The 13,042-nt window shown below is 40.2% G+C and overlaps 1 pseudogene; it reads right to left on the minus strand.

The window, feature by feature from the left end:
- LOC122063138 overlaps positions 1 to 11,250 on the minus strand; it is a 31,385-nt pseudogene extending 20,135 nt beyond the window's left edge.
- Between the last annotated feature and the right edge of the window lie 1,792 nt (positions 11,251 to 13,042).

Raw genomic sequence — 13,042 nt, forward strand, 5'->3', positions numbered from 1 at the left:
GTGAAATCTCACATCAATATGCTTTGTCCTTGCGTGAAACACCTGATTCTTTGCAAAAATGTATGGCACTCTGGCTGTCACAATGTAACACTGTACCTCCTTGCTCCAACCCCAACTCACGAACCAGTCCAGCCAACCAGACTCCTTCCTTGGCAGCCTCAACTGCTGCCATGTACTCTGCCTCTGTAGTGGACAATGCAATTGTAGACTGAAGCATCACCCTCCATGATATAGGCCCACCAGCCAATGTAAACACATACCCTGTAGTAGACCTCCTCTTGTCTAAATCACCAGCATAGTCAGAATCAACATAACTTGCCAATTTTGTAGAACTTCCCTTGCCACTGAACATAACACCTATATCTTTAGTCTTGCTCAAATATCTGAAGATCCACTTAATTGCATTCCAATGCTCCTTCCCTGGATTACTCATGTATCTGCTAACAACACTGACTGCATGAGACAAGTCCGACCCCCTACAAACCATAGCATACATGAGACTCCCAACTGCGCTAGCATAAGGGACTTGAGACATCTGCTCCACCTCCTCATGTGTTGTAGGGCATTCCCTTTCAGATAACTTAAAGTGGCTATCTAAAGGAGTGCTAACCGGCTTAGCCTTTTCCATATTGAAACGCTCTAGCACCTTTTCAATACACCTTTTCTGAGTTACTCAAAGTTTAGCTGCATTTCTATCTCTAAGGATTTCCATGCCAAGGATCTTCTTAGCAGCACCAAGATCCCTTATCTCAAATTCAGCACTCAACAAAGACTTCAAAGAGACTATATCATGTTTGTTCTTTGCAGCAATGAGCATGTCATCAACATAAAGCATCAACAAAATAATGGAATTATCACTTGACACTTTATAATAAACACAACTATAATACTCACTTCTTGTGTAGCCAATCTTCATCATGTGGGAATCAAAGCGCTTGTACCACTGCCTAGGAGATTGCGTCAGGTAATAAAGCGACCTCTTAAGGAGACAAACATGATCTTCCTTTCCCTGCACCTTGAAACCTTCAGGCCACTCCATGTAAATCTGTTCCTCTAAGTTACCATGAAGAAATGCAGTTTTCACATCAAGTTGTTCAAGCTTTAAATTATACATGGCCACCAAAGCAAGTAGTACCCTGATCAAAGTGTGTTTCACCACTGGAGAGAATATTTCATTGTAGTCTATCCCCTCCTTCTGTGTATAGCCCTTAGCTACAAGTCTGGCCTTATACCTTTCACGCTCCTTCTCAGATGCTGCCTCTTTCTTACGAAAGACCCATTTACACCCAATGATTTTTCTTCCCTTGGGTTTTTCCACAATCTCCCAAGTCTTGTTCTTCTGTAGAGATTCCATTTCCTCCATCATAGCTATCATCCATTTATCATGTTGTGCATCACTCAAAGCATCATGGCAGGAAGATGGATCACCTATACCTACAGTGAGGGCATAGGCAACCATGTCCTCGAACCTGTATCTCATAGGTGCTTTGTGAGTACGCTTCCCTTTACCCTTTGCCACAGTATAGGGAACTTCTACTGCTTCCTGTTGTCCTGGTAAGTCACTTGATGACTCATTATCTCTTGTTGTTTCTAACTCACCTAACTCCACCTGCACAGTAGAACCTTGTTTATTTTCATCAATTGCTTGTGAATTGTAATTTGACTTCACTATATGAGACTCATCAAACACGTCTCTGCTCACCACAACTTTCTGTGAACTTGGATCCCACAACTTGAATCCCTTTACACCTTTCTTAACACCAAAAAAGATACACTGCTTAGAGTTTGAGTCTAACTTGGAACGCTGCTCACTCTCAACATGCACATATGCTGGACAACCAAATATTTTTAGAATAGAATAATCTACTGGTTTTCTTGTCCATACCTCTTCAGGAATTTTACAATCAATCGCCTTTGATGGAGACCTATTGATGAGGAAACATGCCATGTTCACTGCTTCTGCCCAAAATCTCTTGCTCAACCCTACATTCAGCCTCATACTCCGAGCTATTTCTAGAAGTGTTCTGTCAACCCTTTCAGCTACACCATTTTGTTGTGGTGTCTTTGGAACCGTGAAGTGACGTGTAATCCCTTCAGCTTTGCACAATTCTAGAAACGGCTTGTATGTGTACTCTCCTCCATTATCTGTTCTCAAGTATTTAATTTTCTTTCCTGTCTTCCTTTCTACCTCAGCCTTCCATTCCTTAAATTTAGTGAACACCTCACTTTTATGCTTCATGAAGTAGATCCAGACTTTCCTTGAATAATCATCAACAAAGGTCACGAAGTATTCTGCCCCACCTTTAGATTTTGTTGTTGAAGGACCCCATACATGGCTGTGTACATAATCAAGCACCCCTTTACTCTTATGTTTTGCAATTTTGAAACTAACCTTGCATTGTTTCCCGAACACACAATACTTGCAGAAATTTAGTTTACAAGTTTTTACTCCCTTCAACATTTTCCTTTTATGAAGCTCCATCAATCCTCTTTCTCCCATATGCCCTAACCGCATATGCCACAGATAAGTATCATCTGTATCAAATATTGCATCTGTAGTCACAGATGCTCCATTTATAACTGTGCTCCCTATGACTTTGTATAGGTTTCCTGTTAGTTGTCCCTTCATGACAACCATTACACCCTTAATAACTTTGAGAACTCCACCTTCTACTATGTACTAGCAGCCATTTGAGTCAAGTGCCCCCAAAGATATTAAGTTTTTTCTTAATTTGGTACATGTCTCACATCTGCTAAGGTTCTTACTATCCCATCAAACATCTTGATTTTGATAGTGCCTATCCCAATGGTCTTGCATACAGCATCATTCCCCATTAGGATAGACCCACCATTATATGGTTGATATGTATCAAACCAATCCTTATGTGGACACATGTGATATGAACATCCAGAATCTAAAATCCAAGAATCAGAAGGTTGATTCTTATCTGATGATATAGAGTGTACATCTTCATCATCTCCATTTGAACTGTCAGCCACACTAACTTCCTCAGATGCCTTATCTACACCTTTCGTCTTTAAGTCCGCCTACCTCTTCAAGCACTCTCTCTTCAGATGGCCTTCCTTCTTGCAATAGTAACAAGAGACCTTTGTCTTTGCCCCTTTTGATTTCGATCGACTCTTCCTAGATCCCTTCTGATTTGATCTCCCTCTTTCCTACTCCTTGTCTCCTCTAAAAAGACCTTCTCCTTAAGATTTCGTACTACTGGCCTTCTTCCTTGTATCATTAGACATGAGGGCAGTTGCGACTTTATCCATCTCAAGGATCTCCTTCCCGTACAAGAGAGTCGTTACTAGGTGATCATATGATTCTGGAAGCGACGATAGCAACAGTAACGCCTTGTCTTCATCCTCGATCTTAACCTTCAGGTTTGCAAGTTTACTTACGATCTAATTGAATATGTTAAGATGCTCTAATAGATCCGTACCTTCCTCCATCTATAGAGAATACAATTGCTTCTTCACGAACAACTTGTTCGTTAAGGACTTCTTCATGTAGATGCTTTCAAGTTTCGCCCATAACTACAGTGCAGATTCGATACCCACAACATATTGTAAGGCGTCATCAGAAAGATTTAATCGGATAGCACTTACCACCTTTTCCTCCATCTCTTCCCAATCTTCGTCATTAATTTTTGCAGGTTTCTTCGACTTTCCCAACAACGTTTTCGCCAAACCCTGCTGTATCAGAAGATCCTTCATCCTTTGACGCCAAAGGGTGAAATTGTTCTTCCCATTAAACCTCTCGATATCATACTTGACATTCGATCCCATCCCTGCCATCGTGATAGTATACCCTAGAAAACGGAAACCTAGAGCTCTGATACCAATTTGTAGAAACGCAACCCTAAAACAATGCAGAAAATAATGGAAAAACAAAACAAACAATGCACATGGATTTTTACGAGGTTCGACAAGGTTGCCTACGTCCCCGATGAGATGAGATCCTGCTTCACTATCAATGGAGAATAGGGTTACAGCGCTCGTCCTCACACCTCTCAGTATTGCTTGCATTACAGAGAAAGAAACCATCGCTACAAATATATAGCGAAAAACCCCTAATCCGGAAAGTACACAATTGCCCTCAAATAAAAAATTCGAGCGGGACCGCCGTCCTGCCTGTCTAGGTGCTGCACCAGTACTCCCTGGATTAAACTGCGATGAAATACAAGACATCATACACCAACAATCCATTAGTATAAAAAGCTAGATTAAATATTTATCAGTAAATCATCATCAGATTAATGGTAAAGGCAATGTCAAAAGCTTCTCTCAAGTAGACATAAATCACAAGCATAAACAAATAGATCATACATGAATAATGCAAATATTCTAATATCGAATGGTTAAATCATATTCATATTGGAATTGAACATCAATTTCTCAATTGCATAGTAGCAAAGAAAGAGGGGGGGTAGGTGGGGGTGGAATGGGATGCGCATCCAATCAGCATGGATAAGATTTGCTTAATCACATCAGATCTTAAAATAGATCTCATTCACTCCATTGATAGCCCCAACATACCAGTTTACAAGGCATAGTTAGCAAATACACGCATGGTAAAACAAAAGGATACGGATACGTATGGATATTAGAAGGGCCTGAACTTCCAAATACTTTAAAAAATTGGCCATGAAAAAATGCACATGGTAAGAATATGGTGCACCTCTCTTTCTCTCTCTTTCTCTCTTGCTCACTCTCATGAGAGTGGATCCTAGTGCCTTCCAAAGAGGGCTTGAAAGAACCTCTTGCAATGGTGGAACCAATCTAAAGGTAAGACAGAGCTCATGTAGGAGGATTTCTACCCAGCCAGGGGTTCCAACTCGAAGCCAAAAAGGGTCTTCTTCTTCATAGAGGATTCCCTTCATCATCTCCTCATGCTTGACCGTAAGAGACTGACTGAACAATACCTCTTGGTGCACTGCAAATATTTGAAGTTTGGGAAAGCCCAGATCGAATCTTGCCTGGGCATTAGTTGCAAAGATTGGTTGACACGACAAGGGTTATGATGCATCCAGCCAATCATAATTCCAGATTTGGAATCTGTGAGAGTATGCTGAATCTGTAAACCAGTATCTGCAAAAGAGAAAGAGAACAAAAAAGAAGAAGAAGAAGAAGAAGAAGATGGAGAAGATGGAGAAGATAGAGAGTGCATTTGAGATGAGAGTGAGAAGGAAAGCTAGAAAACTATAGATTGAAAGTATCTATCGTATACTAGTAATGTTATTATATAACAGAAAGTATTGTATAGGAATCCTACTAAGACACTAGGTCCAACTACAAGAAGGAAACAAAACTAGAAAAGGAAATAACAGATGAAGATCTAATCTAGTTAAAATTACAACTTAAACACTATCCCACGGTACACCATATACTGTACCATGGTACACCACACTGCCCATGATATGTGTTCTCTAACACTCCCCCTAAGCTGGAGTTTATATATATCACCCATACCTAGCTTGGAACAACCATTGAGAAACACAGGCCTGAACAACACCTTAGTGAACATACCACCAAGTTGATTGGACGAGTGGGCAAACGGAGTAGAAATTAGTTTCTGTAGACTGCATTTCTCACAAAGTGATAGTCGACCTAAATATGCTTAGTCCTTTGATGGAAAACCAGATTACTGGCAATATCAATGACAGCTTGAGTGTCACAATATTCATAGGTTTAGCAAGGAAAAACAACTCTTGAATAAGAGATTTCAATGTGCCATAGCTCTGTATTCAGCCTCTACACTTGACTGAGCCAAAATAGTGTGCTTCTTACTCCTATAGGCTATAGGTAACAATATTTCTGCCAACAAATATATAGTATCCATTAGTAGATCTACAGTCACTATCAGCACCAGCCCAGTCAGCATCAGACTAGCCCATAATATCTCTATAACCACGACGTCGATATACAAGACCTTTCCAAGGTGCTCCTTTGAGATACCTCAAAATACAACAAGCATCCTCCCAGGCCAAAGTTTAGGATATTTTCATGACAAGACAAGGGCTGTGAAGCTTGCTGGTTTGTATGTTCCAGCAGCCTGCAGAGGGAGAAAAAAGAAAGGAGATAAGAGGGATGTTTTGTGACTGTGATCAGTACTGGTGAATATTTACTTAGAAGAAAGAAGAATGGAGAAGAGAGAGATGCATGAATTAGACTCGTTCAACAATCAAAATAGAGGGAAGGTCGGTTCAGCCTCTCTTTACTGCTGAAAACAGAACGAAACCAGAAAAGAAAAGAAGGAAGAAAAGAAAAAAAGAAAGAAGAAGAAGAGAGAACGAAGAAGGGGAAGAAAAGAAGAGAAGGAAGAAAAGAGGAGGAGAAAAGAGAAGAGACCGAATGCCATCTTAAAAAGCCAGCAAGAAGAAGAGGAGAAAAAGGAGAAGAGAAAGAAGAAGAAAGAGAAATTAAGGAAGATAGTTAACATACCTTGGTTCAAGTGTACCCACAGGTATGTGCAACCTTCAATTACTGCTAGAATCAATGTTAGTATAGCAGAAAAAATTAAAATAGGGCTGGGAAGACAAAAGTTCTACCAAAACCTTAAAACAGAAATTTTAATTCATGATTTGAGGTAAGATTTCAAAGGGGATTTTATAGTTTTGATGCATGCAAGATGAATTGGAGAACGAACACCAAATTAGTAAGTCAAACATTGGTATCCCATCTCTAATGAAGTAATTAATTATAGTAGTAGTTCAGTCTTCTTACAATGATAGGGTTGAAAGGAAAAATTTACATGAGAAGAAGAAGGGGATTTTATCAAATGGGAGTAATTAGGGCTTCATGTACCATGCATGGCCTATAGTATTAGAAGACCTAAAATTTTCATAAATCCTAACTTGGATGAAGACCTAATTGGCTGAATTGGTCTAGGTACCTGCTGGTTTGGTTAAAATACAAATGGGAAACTGTTACATGGGCAGAATTTCATAAAAACCCTAACCTAGAGAAGGGTATTTTGCTTTTTAACTTCTTTATAATTGTAATTAAAGTGCCCTATTGCTATATTGCAAAGTCTAATGGAAGTTATGAAACCCTTAGAACAGAAATTTGAAAGTTTAAGAGTGACTTTGAAGTTATTTCATTCCTCTTTTGTAATTCTGCTGAAAATTGGAGTTTACCCATGTAAACAGAATTTATGAGACTCCAAAAATCTAATTTAATTGGTCAATTGAAGAAAGAATTGGGAAATACACCTTCCTTGTGGACTTCCGATATCAGGAACTAGAGAAATCCCAAGTTAAAACGCAGCAGGAACAATAGAGGACTTGGCAGAATCGGATTCTGCAGGTTTTGACCCAACAGGGGGGAGACTATAGGCAGGCCGGTTGGCCCCAGAAGTCTCCAGCCGGTTGAGCTTTCAGAGGCTGGAAAGGCCACTGTACTGCCCTGTACCCTACTGAACCTACTACATACATGGAATAAGGACAGTGCAGCCCTCAATTGATGGTTTATCAATGGGCTTCAGTCTTAAAAATTATGAAATTGAATAGGATTCCTACTTGAACAGAAAATTATAAAAGGGAATAGGAATAAGAATAACCAATTAAATTAGATTAACAATAGGAATTTAGTTACAAACCTGATAACCTAAGTATATTATGGAATAGGGAAATTGAATCACAGTGCGGGAATCTACCCAACTCAGGGAAGTGACTTGTCTGATCTTGACTACCAAGGTGAGGGGTGCCTAACTTTATTTTACGGAGTGTTTTACCTTATTTTCTATTTTGCATGAATTATGTGTATGTATGATTTGTTATGTTGCTGCTATGCATGTTGTTGCTTTTAATATCTGTTACCTTGTGAATATGGATTGGTAAGACTATGGATAGGTTTCTAGACTATAGAGGTAAGTGAGGTACGTCATTGTGATTATGTGATTGTGTGTAGTGAATATGGAATGTGGTTATATGGATTAGATTCACAATTATAATTATGATATTGACGGTCTAGGGTGCGATGTGGCCGAGGTGCATTTCAGGTACCGTGGGCCTAGAGGTCAGAGGGTGTGCGATGTATAATGGGTGGTAGTGATTGTAACATGGATGGTCTGAGACACGGCTTGGCCAACCGTGGGCTTAGGGATCGGTATTACAGTGATGGCCACTGATGGTGCAATGCATGGTTAGGATTCACAGACCCTGGTGGCTACACCCTTGCCAGTAGGGGGTTAGGTACTGGCTAATCCCAGGGGGTGATGCAATGCGGGTGACCGATGGGTTTTCCGGGACCGTAGCTGCATTCCTTCATAGTGTGGGTGACCGATGGGATTGCCGGGACCATTACTGTTCTGCAGCTCGGGTAACCGATAGGACTACCGAGACCGAGGCTATAGGATTGGGATTACTCATTAGGGGTGTATAGGGTGACCAATGGGATTGTCGGGACCAGTGATACGATCTATGTTGCAGTATAGCACAAATACCTTGGACATAGTAATTGTCACCAGGTAATGAATAATAAAACTGGATCATAAGCATCATATGGATGGTTGAGTATGCATTGTTGCATTTGTTCTAGTTTGTTTGAGTATGCATGGCATTATTCATCAACTTGTGCTTGCATTATTCATCAGCTTGTGCTTGCATTATTTATTTACTTGTGCTTGCATATTCATTTGCTTGTGCTTGCATTATTTATTTGTGTGTGTGCTTGCCTGCCCCCACCCCTCATTAAGCATACCCGTGCTCACCCCATATTTTCCCTTCCAGATGCCGAGGCCACGCCCTTTGTGGCATACTATTTTCAGATGATGGAAACCGGTGCTGAGGCAAGACTGGACTTTAGCAGCGGTTGTGAAGCTTATGTCAGCGAGATGTTGGGATTTTGATGCACTTCACTATTATTTCAGTTCCTTCTTCTTAATGTATATATTTGTGGATGTGTAGTAAGTAGTATTGTAGCCTGTGTTTGTTTCCAGACAATGCAAATTGTATTATGTAATTTATCATTTTAGTACATCACCAATGATATTTATGAGACTTTATTAGCATATTCTGATTTTAGTTGTGGTCTTGTGGAATTTGTGAAATTAAGATACTGCATCTGTGATCCTGAAGGTTTGGATGACTGGATATGGGTGTCTAGTGCCACCTACCTTGGCTAAATTTTGGCAAGATGTGACAGAGGGGTCCTCCCTCAGGGCTACGGTGCCTGGACGCATGGGAGTAGAGCGTGTCTATTATGATGTTTATACAAATGAGGGGTCCTTTCCCAGGGCTATGGTGCTTGGACACATGGAAGTAGAGCGCATCTATAATGTTGGGCTTCAATGCCTAGGAATGTATGAAGTCAACTATCACCCTCAACAGTTGGTGCACTTTAGTAGTTCACTTAATGGATAAGACCCAACCTAATTAAGTAATAAAATAACTTCTATGATTTTTCATTTATTTCTCTATTCTGGTTATCGTTCTTTTGAATGCTTATGTGTATAAGATCATGTACCTCATTGAGCGTCAGCTCACACCGTATAAGCTGATATTTTACGGATGAAGAGATTAGAGAGGAAGTATTCACGGCTCCAAGAGCTGAGCGTTGAGAATCATAATTAGGATATTAGAATCTTTGAGATCTATTTTGAAGATTATGTGTGTCAGTTTTTGTTTGTATGAGCAGTATAATGGATGATGGAACAGTTGCATATTCTAGTATATGACCGAACAGTTGCGTGATTAAATCTTTTTGTTATGTACAAAGCAGTAAGACTTGTAGCCATCAGCGTATGTAAATGGTTTGTAATATTAGCTTCCGCTATGTTTATGTGTGATCCAGGATTTTGTTAATTTGTTATATGAATATATGTGGCCTTAAGGGTCGATGCTTAGGTGGGTGATGTCCCTTAACTCACCCGGATTTGGGGCGTTACATTTTCTGTTCTGTCAGTTTTGGTTTCTAATTTTGGTTCATAGTTTCATGGTTCTGGTCTTCTGCTACTGTTTAGTTCCTCCTGCTGTTTTCTCCAATATGAGTATTAAGTGGCTGTTGTACTGAAGTTATTGTTTCTGCTGTCAATTATCAATTATGGACTTATCCTTTCTCTACTAAGAATCTTCATTAACTGCTATCTAACCATCAGATGGGCTTGATATTTTGATATAATGTTCTCCTAAATATTCCTAGTCTCTGACCAGAGCTTTTGTTCTCCTAAATATTCCAAGTCTTTGGGTGTTCAGTAATTTAAATTCTCTTATTTTGGTTCTACAATTCTGTTTTTAGATTCCTTGCTTCAGTTAAATTCTGTCAGATCTCAGAATCTGACCATCTGATCTAGCCGAAACTTTGGTAAGATATATCCATCAATTTTCTCAGACATATTCCACATACCACACAGATCACTGTCTTTAAGCCACACTCAAATTCAAGGTTATGTTGTAGGAGTATGTAATTCTATGTGGACAGGCACAAGCTGAAGCTGCAGAACCATTGATGAAAACTGACAAAGAGAAAGTCTTACCAAATGAAAGGATTCTCCTTAAATTCTGTTTGTCCACTTGCTGCATTTTTTTTTTTTTTTTTTTTTTTCAGGGAATGATCAATATTAATAAGAAGATACACATCCAAAAAAAAAGGGAAAAAAAAAAATTCTGTTTCAAGAAGCATAAACTTTTGCAAAAAGCACACCAAAGAAACACAAAGCAAAGGTATCACAACAAGCACTGATTGAAGAAACAAAATAATGAAATAATACTCAACAGAGCAGAGATCATCAGAGAAACCAGAAGAGAATTTACCAGGGAAACAGTTTCCTCATCCACCCAAGAAGAGGAAATGAATCTCTCAATCTTCCAACCTCACCAGATACAGAACCCAGAAGAAGAGAAGGAATCTCAGCTACCACGTATTCATCTAAAACCTAATTCTTTTCATTTTATTTGGGGATCCCTTTCTTTTCTGAAATATTCTTCCCCCATCCGCAGCCATACAATCCTTTGATTCCCAAATTATAAAGTGTTCTCACCGCAATTTTAGACGCCAAAAAAAGCTCAAACCCACAAGATAATTCAGTAATCTAAAGAAACAAACCAACTTCAATAGAAGCAAATGCTAAAGAGAAATAATTTATTCATCCCCAAAGAAAAATAAAATAAAAAAATCCAAACCGATGTATTCCATGTTGGAAATCAAAATATGAAAAGTATCAATAAATTAATGAAGTCATAATTGATCAGAAAAATTCGAAAAAGGTATTCTTTCAAAGGTGAGGTGGCGTGTTTTCTGATACTTTACCATGAGAGAGACAGAGAGACAGAGAGACAGAGAGACCAAATTCAGGAAAACAAATGGGTCAGATGACATATTCAGAGACCCAAAAGTAAAACCAACCGGAAAGAAACGTGGTTGAAAGTGAAAGATCCGGGAAACCGCAAGGAATTTGGATGGGGAGAAAAATTTTCGGGTGGATGGGTGTTCGTGACTCTTACGCATGGTTTAAAGTATCAGCCTTGCATCGGCTGTATCGGATCGGTATCGGCTGAGACTGATCCTGACCAATTTGGATCGGTTATCCGTATCGTTTTAATAGTAAAATAATAAAAGATTAATATTTTTAAAAAAGCAGGGGCAAAATCGACTGATACCCATCGATCCGATCCAATCCAGATCGATAATACTGATACCTTTCCCTAAATCCATGCTCTTGCGTCATGGCCAAGTTGATGCTTCCATGGAGGTGAGCTGCTTCAAGGAAAGTATAGTAATAATCATTTAAAAAAATATTAAGGTATAAAGAAGCCTGAAAGGAACCGTGATCCTTACCACCCTACCCTCGTGAAAGGTAAAAATTCTATCTTTTTTATGCTTCTATATGTGTTTCCATTGGCCCCGTGGTGGTGCATGACCACATTGCCTTTCAAGGAACCCTCTCTCTATTATAGCAAAATGCACCCACCATTGAGAGCATGCCATTTGGGTCGAGCAGCACGGTCCAGCGGCCCCAGTCGGACCTAGACGACTGACTTAGCCCTAGCCCAGCTACATCCTCGGTGGGGAGCTGTTGTCTGGGTATGGTTTGGCCGATCGGTAATGGTGATGGGACCAGTTACCATATGACTGGCCTACATTAGCACAAGAGTGATGACGTGTAGGCAGCCACACCATGGCCTAACTACTACTGGTAGCTCGAGAGAGCAATAGAAACACGATCTAGTGGCCATCCTAAAGCCCCAAGCCCAGCAACGAATGATATGCCCTCAGGCATAGGAGATGGGTAGCACGACAGCTACTACAAAACTTAGCCCATTTAGATAAGTAGGTTGAAAACCAATCTACAAAGTCTGGGTCGCTCGGCACTCAACAATTACAAAATTCCTCAAAGAAATATGCCCCTCTGCTTTCCTAATCCAGTATGTAACTTCCAAGCAAAGCCTAGTCCGATCTTGAGTAGGAAAGGATTCTTAGTAAGACCCTTGATCCTCCCAGAGAAGATGGATATCTCCCGAGATACGTGGTTCCATGGAGTTTCCATAGCTTAGAACATCCTCCCAATTTGCTCTCCTAATATAACTCGCTACGTATGGATTCCTACCGGTGCTGGGAAACATGCCAAATTGGGACTCTTTCTCTTTTTCTCTTGCTGCATTTCCTCAGCTGTAAATACCCCGGTAAGTTATCCTTTTAGGGGATCGCGATTTTTCCATTCTTACTAGAATTTTTGTTTGTAGAGAGATCTGACTTAGGCATTAGAGAGTCCCCTACCGGAGCAGTCCCCGAGGCTTACTCTCTTGGGCTTTCTCCTCTATGCAAGTTCCACAAGCTACGTACGATGATTTCTTGCCACAACAGATTGGTGCCATCCGTGGAAAATGCTACTAATCAAGCCACCCACTCGAACAATGAATCTGTGTAGCGGACATCCCATATCTCCTCCTCCCACTGCTCAAAAGGGGCAAGAAGGACAAGAAAATCAGACAGGTCAAGTGAACGTCGAGGATCTTCCTCCACTAACGCCCACATATGGGCTCGTCTCATCCGGATCAAGGAAAGAACTGCAAGCAAGCGAATGGCCAAGTACGAC

This window comes from Macadamia integrifolia, unplaced genomic scaffold (assembly GCF_013358625.1).
Source record: "Macadamia integrifolia cultivar HAES 741 unplaced genomic scaffold, SCU_Mint_v3 scaffold1208, whole genome shotgun sequence".
In the NCBI taxonomy this organism is placed as follows: Eukaryota; Viridiplantae; Streptophyta; class Magnoliopsida; order Proteales; family Proteaceae; genus Macadamia; species Macadamia integrifolia.